This window comes from Callorhinus ursinus, unplaced genomic scaffold (assembly GCF_003265705.2).
Source record: "Callorhinus ursinus isolate GAN/ISIS: 27379988/994484 unplaced genomic scaffold, GSC_fseal_2.0 scaffold70, whole genome shotgun sequence".
Classification (NCBI taxonomy): Eukaryota; Metazoa; Chordata; class Mammalia; order Carnivora; family Otariidae; genus Callorhinus; species Callorhinus ursinus.
In genome coordinates, this window is record NW_027397132.1 from 44255 (window position 1) to 53770 (window position 9516).

The 9516-nt window shown below is 46.7% G+C and overlaps 1 protein-coding gene across 3 annotated transcripts in view; it reads right to left on the reverse strand.

Annotated features, from left to right (window-relative positions):
* Positions 1–8726, reverse strand: part of TMEM225B (transmembrane protein 225B) — a 32555-nt gene extending 23829 nt beyond the window's left edge. Inside the window, exons 1-2 of one of the 3 annotated variants that reach the window (XM_073886337.1) lie at positions 7664–8726; positions 7301–7462 (exon numbers count right to left, since the gene is read on the reverse strand). The gene's annotated coding sequence lies outside the window, so the exon portion shown is untranslated. The remainder of the gene's footprint in view (positions 1–7300; positions 7463–7663) is intronic. The other 2 variants (XM_073886335.1, XM_025863744.2) reach the window with 2 other exon arrangements.
* Between the last annotated feature and the right edge of the window lie 790 nt (positions 8727–9516).

Consider the following 9516-nt stretch of genomic DNA (forward strand, 5'->3'; position numbering starts at 1 on the left):
GGTAGTTCACCAGTTTACATCCTCGCCAACACGTGTTACTTCTTGTCTTTTAGGCGACAACCATTCTAACAGGTGTGAGGGATTACTGGCTTAATGTTTTACATCCGCTTGTACATGTGTTTAACTGTTTCTCTTATATGTCACACAAATTGCAAACAGTTGGAGAACACCAACTAGGTCTAAAAAGTTAGGTACCCAAAAAAAAGAGATAAAGGCATCAATCGAGTCTAAATATTAGCTAGGCAGCCAATTCTTTTTAGCAAGATACCATAATGAACTGGTACTATAAATTCGAGTCACTCACGATGCACAGTCCGACAGAACTTTCTGTGGTTATACAGCTGGTCCACATCTGCACTGTCCATAGAGCAGCCAATGGCCACACGTGGCTACTGAGCACTGGAAATGTGGCCAGTGCAACTGAGCAGCTGAACTTTTAATTGTATTTGATTTTAATTAATTTCAATTTAATTAATGCATGTAGCTGGTGCTACCCTAGTGGACAGCACAACTCAAGAGCTTTCTAAATCTGCCACATCTGTCCCCCAAACCTGGGGGCACCTAAACTTAGAAGCCCTTCAGAAAGTAAAAGAGCAGGGGAGCCTGAGTGGCACAGTCATTTAAGCTTCCAACTCTTGGTTTGGGCTCAGGTCATGATCTCGGGGTCATGAGATCGAGCCCTCCATCGGGTTCTACACTCAGCTTGGAGTCTGCTATTCTCTCTCTCCCTCTGCCCCTCTCCCTGCTCTCTCTCTCTAAAATAAATAAAATAAAATCTTTTAAAAAAATTGAAAGATCCATAGCCTGGGAATGCCTCCATTTGGACTTGGATTTGGAATACTTTATGAAGCAGGAGACGTGCTTTCTGTGGTTGGCTTGGGCAAATATTAAAATGAGGGTTTCTTCTACATCTTTCTGACCTGGCCCCTGTCTTCCCAGCCTCATTCCCATCTCCTTCCTTACACGAAGCCTCTTCTCCTTTCTGTTGGACCACACTATTTGTTCTCTCCCAACTTCTGAAGGCTTAAATGTTCTAGAGGATGCGCCTTTTACGTGGCCCACGGACAGAGAACTGACAGCCTGCCCGACATCTTCAAGAATGTAAATCCTACAGCTCTCAGGCCCTGTTCAATATCACTTTCTCCATTAAGCTGAAGGTGATCCTTCTCCCATAACTCTTGAATCCTTCCCCTTACCAGCCCTGTGACACTTGACTCATTCACATTTATCTTACTGAGCACCAGCAACATGCCAGGAACAGTTCCAGGTGCTGAGATACATCAGGGGGTAAACAGGCAAAGACTCTGCCCTCTAAGATCTTCCATTATAGTAAGGGAGCTGGACAAGAAACCTCGTAAATTACATTCTAGCAGATGACACAGTGGTATAGAGACAAAAGCAAGGAAGGAGGTGTAGAGTGTCAGAGGGAGGGAGAGGGCAGAAGGGTTGCAATTTTACACCCCATGGTCAAAGAAGGACTAAGAAAATGACACTGAAGCAAAGACTTAAAGGAGATAAGGTTCCTGGGAAAGAGCATTACACATAGAAGAATTAGCAAGTGCAAAGGCCCTGGGTGTTCAAAGAGGCAAGTATGACTGGAATGCAACGAGCGAGGGGAAGAGTAGTAAGAAATGAGGTCAGAGACATAAAAAGGTAATCAGAGAACACAGGGCCCAATAGGCTACTGTAAGAGGTATGCTTTTACTGAGTGAGATAGGAAGCCATGGGAGGCTTGTGACCAGAGGAAGACAAAACCTGACATTTTAACCTGCCGGCTATGTTGGGAAGAGACAATAGGGAAGCCATGCCAGAGGCAGGACAACCAGCCAGGAGGCTACTGCCATAACCCAGGTGAGGGATGATGGCCCCCTGGACCAAGATGGTAGCAGAGGTGGTAAGTACTGGGATTCTGGAAAAGAAATGCTGATGGTCGTGTGGACAAGATTACTGATTGATGGGTATGAATATGAGAGAATAAAGCTTTCTCTCTGGGTTGAGAGGCTGGAGGGATTGTGTCCCCATCTCCTGAAATGGGGGATATTTATAACAGACTACAGCATCTTCAGTAATCTAAAAAGACATTTCTAAGTGGCTCTCACACCAGTCTCTTCAGATCAGTATGTCTCCTCTTCCTGGCGTATGAGTATTTGTTATACTGTTCTTGCAACTCTCCGGTAGCTTTAGCATTTTTCAGAATAAAAAGGGAAGGGGTGACAACGAGCAGTGAGTCCTTTCTCTGCCCCCACATCCACTCAGTAAATAAGTACTATTGCTTCCACCTACAACACATTTCTTGGATTTTGTCCCTACCTTCCTGTTATCACTAGTAACGTCCTAAAGTCAGATCCTAATCACCTCACCTCCCATACCACACTCAACAAATCAGATTCTCTCCCTTGATATACAACGCTCACCGGCTGGCTGCCTATTAAGAAAAGCTAACATAACATACTTCAATATCTGCCAAACGAAAGCTAAGCCCTTTGCCTGGCATTCCTTTCGCACAGTCTTACTCTACTCTGCCTCACCATCTCATCTCCTGTCACATCTTCTCCACAGTCAATGTGAACAGTTTCCTGAACGTGTATATCCGCACACCTGTACTTCTCTTCCACCTATCAAAATCCTATTCAATCTTCCAGACCCAGTTCAAGGCAGCCTCCTTCCTGAAACCTAACCCTACTCTAATCCCAGCTGGAAGTGAGCTCTCCTTTAAATCTCTAAAGCATTCACTTCCTGTCTCCTTCATGGCATTTAGCCACATTGTCTTTGGGCCTCTCCTCAGAAGTATTTTTAGTTGTGTGTGTGTTCCCTTCAATTTATGCTGAAAGCATCTCTAGATTAAAAGATGTCTTCCATTTCTTTGTCTCCAAGCCCAGTGCTATGTAAAGAACCCTGCGCACATTCGGTGCTTCAAAATGCTCCTGATTATCTCCCAGCAATCAAGAGAAGAATCTGTAAGTCACTGAGGGTCCCAAATAGACCATTTATAAAAAGTCTTCAGGACTGAGGCTCAAATAGAATTCAGAGAGGTATATCTCCTCATAGGTCAGAGCCACTTACAGAAAAAATATCAAAAACGTGGATTCAAACTTGGTGGAGAGCCGGACCCTCTGGAATACCTCAGCAGACAGTGGCTGGTCTGAGACAGAGCTTGAGAAGCCCAAGAAGAGAGCAGCTGCCCCCTGAAATAAGCAAATCAAATGTGTCCCTGTGGTCAAAGGTTTAAAAAAAAAGTTTCTTCGCTGATCTGCTTCTAATTTAAAGGGAAGGGGTAAAAATCTATGCAGTTCTTCAAGTTTGTTTAACTACAAAGCCATGGGACCCCAAGTATATTTACTTCTAACAGTAGAAGAAATGAGCAATTCTTATTGTACTGGGTCCAATGGTGTCATTTCCCTGCCCCACCCCCACTAATTCATGTCCAACTGGTACCTCAGAATATGACCTTGTTTGGAAGCCAAGTCTTTGCAGAGTTAAGATGAGGTCATAATGGATTAGGGTGGGTCCTAAATCCAATGACTGCCATCTATATAAGAGAAAGGAGAGGAAGATTCAGACATGGAAACACACAGGAAAGAAGGCCATGTGACAACGGAGACACCGACTAAGTGATGCAGCCTTAAGCCAAGGAGCACCAAGATTTGCCGGGGACCATCAGAAGCTGGGAACAGCCAAGGAGGGATTCTTCCCTACAGGTTTCAGAGGTAGCACAGCCCTCATGGACTTCTAGCTTCCAAAACTGAGAGAATACAGTTCTGCTGTATTAAGCCATGAAGTTGTGGTAATTCGTTACAGAAGCCCTAGGAAACAAATACACTCCCTGTTTGATTTAACCAATCAGGAAACGTACATACCATCTACTATGTGCAAGATACCGGTAGAGGGATTATAATGGTGCTTCAAAGCACAATTAGGAAGGACAACCCCTACCTAGGTGAGCTGGAGATGGAAGCCTCAAAGAATGACGTTGAGCTGGATCTTGAACTATGATCAGGATCAACAAGGTGAAGAGTATTCCAGACAAAAGTAATCACATCTGCTAAGGCTCAGCAACATAGAAGGGAACACTAAGTTCAAGGAATAGAAAACGAAAAACAAAAACAAAAACTCCATGTGAGTGAAATGTATGCCCCATGTGGGCAGGAAGCAGGAGATATAGCAGAAAAATAGAGTACAGCCAGACGGGGCACATGGGTGGTTAAATTAGTCAAGCATCCGACTCTTGATTTTGGATCTTGGGGTCCTGAGACTGAGCTCCACATCGGGCTCTTCGCTGAGCATGGAGTCTGCTTGGGACTCTCTCTCTCCCTCTGCCCCTGTCTCTGCTTGCGCTTTCTAGTGCTCTCAAAAAAAAAGAAAGAAAGAAAGAAGAAAAGAAAAATAGAGTAGAGCCAGATATGAAGAGGCATGTATACCACACCCAGGGCTTTGGACAGAGACTGACATGATCAAATTTGTTCCCAGGGAAATTCATTCTGGCAGCACAGTGGAGGACAGCCTAGAGTAGGGGACATGACCAATAGCACAGGGATGTGTCAACAATCCAAGAAAACTAGAATGGGTCTAAAATGAGGAAATGGCAATCATAGGCAACAGAATCAGGCCTTTCTGAAGAGAAACTGACAGATTTGGTGGCTGACTGAATACGGAGGGAAGGAGAATAGTAGAGTACAACTCCAAGTTTTCTAGCAGGGGGCGCCTGGGTGGCTCAGTCGTTGAGCGTCTGCCTTCGGCTCAGGTCATGACCCCAGGGTCCTGCGATGGAGCCCCGCGTCGGGCTCCCTGCTCCGCGGGGAGCCTGCTTCTCCCTCTCCCACTCCCCCTGCTTGTGTTCCCTCTCTCGCTGTGTCTCTCTCTGTCAAATAAACAAATAAAATCTTAAAAAAAAATTAAAATTAAAAAATTAAATTAACCAAGGCAGTCACTGGAAGGTAGGGAGGTGTGGGCCTGACAGAAAACAAGGAGCTCCAAAGCACAACCATGAACATCTAGTATTCAGGACCCAGATGGCGGCAAGAGCAGCAGATAGCGGTTAAGAGAAGTCCTAGAAGGGGATAGGATCACCCACAGGAGTGAAAAAAAGGTTAAGAACGGTCTTGGGGAAAAATTGTTTAAAAACAGATGGAGAAACAGGAGTGGGGAAGGCCCGGAGAAGGCAAGAGGAAGACCAGAAGAAAACGGTGCTTCCAGGGGCGCCTGGGGGGCTCAGTCGGTTAAGCGGCTGCCTTCAGCCTGGGTCATGATCCCAGGGTCCTGGGATCGAGTCCCACATCGGGCTCCTTGCTCAGCAGCGAGCCTGCTTCTCCCTCTCTCTCCCTCTGCTTGTGCTCTCTCTGTCAAATAAAAAAAAAAAAAAAAAAAAATTTAAAAAAAAAAAGAAAAGAAAATGGTGCTTCCAAAACCAAAGAACAGAGGTGCAAGGAAGAGTGATCACATCAATAAAAAATTAAAGCCGAAAAAAATGTGTCCAGTGGCTTCATTAGCTAAGCCATTGGCAACTTGGATACCATCAGTTCTGATGGAGCAGAAGCAGTGCCCTGCATTACAAAAGCAATAGCAACTAGTGATGATTTTTTTTTTTTTAAGAGGTATGACAGTGAAGGGAACAAGGGCGATTTCCCAATTTCCCCCTAATGCTCCATCAACCACCAAGTCCTCGGGTTTTCGTGTAAATGTCTCTTGCATCTGTTTGTTTCCTTCCTCACAGTTCAAGTCTGTTTCAGAAATTTCACCTCGGAGGCTGCCCTGTGCGGGATGCTGGGATGTGTGGCGTTTGGATAGGCAGAGAATGTAGGGGACAGTAACGTACATGAGAAAACGGACCAAAGGCACAACGGTGGAGAGTGCAGGGTCTCTGGCATTACTCTGTGCAGACACACCAGTCTTGCTGGTTTGTTTTGGGGCACACTAAGGAAAGACTTTCAAGGTGGGTTGAGGCCACACTGCAGAGGACCCTGGATGCCAGGTTATGGAGTATGGACTGAATGCAGTGGGCACTGTGAACCAACATGAGTAAATGAGCATTTTAGGAAGGTTAGTGCAGGCACTTGGCCTTTTAGAAAGACTAGCAACAGGGAGCCTATGGTAAGCATCTATCCCCTCTCATTTAAAACTTGACCCCTTTCTGGGGCACCTGGGTGGCTCAGTCAGATAAGCATCCGACTCTCGATTTCAGCTCAGGTCATAATCTCAGGGTTGTGAGATCGAGCCCCATGCCGGGTTCCGCGCTGGGCATGGAGCCTGTTTAGGATTCTCTCCGTCTCCCTCTGCCCCTCCGCTGGCTCACTCACTCTCTCTAAATAAATATAACAATAGTATACTACTTAAAAAAGGCCAACTTGATTCCTTTCTTACTCTAAATTCTTTCAAGGCCAAACTTGTGACTTTCTAAGACTTCCTGGGCCAAAACCCAGTTCACAGGATCTCCTCTGGTAAACTTCTACATAGTTTACTGTCCACAGCCTCTCACAGGTAACTATTCCAACTCAACTCTTAAGTTTGTGGGTGAGTAGGGGTTAGGTTTTCTTTCAACTTAGTCTCAACACCTCATACTAACAGCTCAATAAATACCTGTCAAGTTAAAAATTAGTCTGAAAACATAGTTTTTACACATAAATGTGTAAAAGAAAATCTCCCCAAATATAAGCCATCTCAGAGTCCATGATGTGGATTATCTAAGCCTTTGTCACCCAATTAAATAATCCAAGTCCATTTTTTTAGTGGCCAGACATACACCAGATAATGGTGGGATGGCAGATTGAAACAAAAATGTTGATACTAATAGTTTAACCTCATTTTCCATCAGCAGGTGGCTGGCTTATCTACTGTACTCCACAGGCAAGGCACCCGCTTGGAGTTTATATGTTGGGTGGTAAATGTATCTTCCCTAAGGATGAAGGAGAGCTTGGGTAGGATGAGTGGAGGAGCCCGCTCTTTTCCTGGCACTTGAGATATGGGACATTCTTGGCTGAGTTCATTTATTTATTCACACATTTACTGAGCTTCTCCAAAGGCCAAGCAAGTTGGCAGGTGCTGGAATGACAAGATCCTCCAAGACTTAGTGCTAGGACAGTACTGTGCTGCAGGTCTGCTCCACACAGTCAAGAGAGGAAACGTTGGTTACAGGCTTTATTTACATGTAATAGAGCCTTGGGGTTTAAAAAAAAAAAAAAAAAAAAAAAGGTCGTTTTTCACCAGGACAATTCTAAGTGTAAAGTTAATCGTGTCCATCTGATCCGAGGCCGCGGCTGGAAGGACAAAGTTTAGACAAAGAAAGCCAGCTAGGTCAGCTCCTCACCCTTGCTCTTTCGGGGCTCCTGCTTGGAGGATGGGGACAGGGACTCCGGGGTTATCTGCTCAGGCAGCTTCTCCATGGGCTGGATCCAATCCCCAGTGCTGCTCCAAAGACAAGACCTCCTCTAAAATTTCTTCAGAGCGCGGCACAACGGACGGGCAGTCACTGCGGGAAAGGGAGGGGGAAGAGGGCAGATGTAGGGGAAACGGCAAGCGAAGATTTTCCAGGAGAGGCTCCCACTTCACTCTCCCGGGGCTGGGTAGGCCCGCGGCCCCAACCCCACGCCACCGGCGTCCCCTCGGCCCGAGCCCCACCCCCCGCGGCAGGGCGGACCCGCAGCCCCCAGTCCGGGACCCCGATACTCACTCGCGCAGCCGCTCCGCAGCGGCGGCGCCCTCGGTCCCCGGGCACGACTGGAAACTCGGGCTCCCCGGCGCGCACTTCCGGGTCCCGTCTAGGCAGCTCGGAGGTCTCCTCTCGATCGCGGGTTCTGCAGGGGCCTCTGGGGAGCTGCGCCCAGAACCGCGTTGGGATGGCGCCTCCTTTGGCGTTTGTCCTTACCCAAGGAGGCATTGAGGGAGGATGGGTCTAGATTTCTCTATTTGCCCTTCATCGCTCATGTGGACCTAGGATCTAAATTGGTTGTTTCCTTCTTTCTCACCCCCACTGTCCCATATGCACCTCATTTGCCGCCTCCCTTGACCCCTGCCGTTTTACCACCCATTCCCACCTCCCTCCTTGCAAATCACAAGGCAGGGATGACCCTGCTGGGCCCGAATCCCTTCCCTACGCCCGCAGTCCAGCCTGTCCTCTCCCTAGGTCGCTTCAACCGGACTGGTGTTTCCCCTACATTACTCCATTACCTCCCAATTGTGCCTGAGTATGTAAGTAAGCAGGAGTAACATTGGTACCAATGGGCTAAAAGAGAAAGAAAAGCCTTAGAAATAGGGTCAAGATGTCAAACACTAAACTGTGCCTGGACGAGTTTGCCAGAGATAGCTTTGATATGTTGAAGCAGGAAAAATGTTAGGGAAATGAGTTGTTCATGATGGGCGGGTTTCCTGCTAAACTCAGAAACAGTTACCAGTTTTGGAGTAAACTGGCATTATCTCATTAATTTTCACAACAATCCCATGAAGTTCATACTTTTTCACAATTTTAGGTGCCAAAAACTGCGGACTCAGTAAGCAAGTAAAGGCAGCCTTTAGAACCCTGGCCAGTTCAAACCAGAGCCTGGAGTCAAACTGCGCCTGGGGGGAGGACAAAGGTTAGACCAGGTGGAGATTGGTAATAGGATCAAGTGTGGGAAAGAAAAAGACAGATACTGTCATTACGCCCAAGTTGTAAATTTATAAACATGAATGGGATACAAATATGAGGTTAACTATTTTCTAAAAGTGAAGAGTGTGGGGGCACCCATGTGGCTCAGTCGTTAAGCGTCTGCCTTTGGCTCAGGTCATGATCCCGGGGTCCTGGGATCAAGCCCCCCCCCCGCCCCCCGCATCGGGGGCTCCCTGCTGGGCGGGAAGCCTGCTTCTCTCTCTCCCAACCCCTCTGCTTCTGTTCCCTCTCTCGCTGTCTGTCAAATAAACAAAATCTTAAAAAAAAAAAAAAAAAGTGAAGAGTGTGAATGGGATGCATCAGCAAAATGAAAAATTCCAGTATTTATTTTCTCATTGACTTGTACAGTACGCTGTTTGAAACTACCCTTGCAGTTTCAGAGTAAACACTGGTTCACTCATGTGCCCATATTTTGAAGGGAGTGTCAGATGTGATGCCAGTGGATACAAATGTTAGCAAGAAGAGACCGATGTCAAGGCTTGCTGACTCCAGTAAGGAGTGCCTACGGGGAGGCAGTTCCTACCACAGTCTAGGATTCCTGATGACCTCTCAATTCGTATTTAAGTTCTCCAAAACCAGAGTATCCCTCCCTGGACAATGCTAGTCCTGCACTGCTAAATGCTTGCTCCTTAATTCCCTCTTTTTTTGATTTTATGCTAAACACTTACATTCTCACTGGTTTTTATATTGGTGTTTATGTTCGTAACTTTTTGGCACTTAAGATATAACCAGTACCGGTGCGCCTGGGTGGCTCAGTCGTTAAGCGTCTGCCTTCGGCTCAGGTCATGATCCCAGGGTCCTGGGATCGAGCCCCGCATCGGGCTCCCTGCTCCGCGGGAAGCCTGCTTCTCCCTCTCCCACTCCCCCTGCTTGTGTTC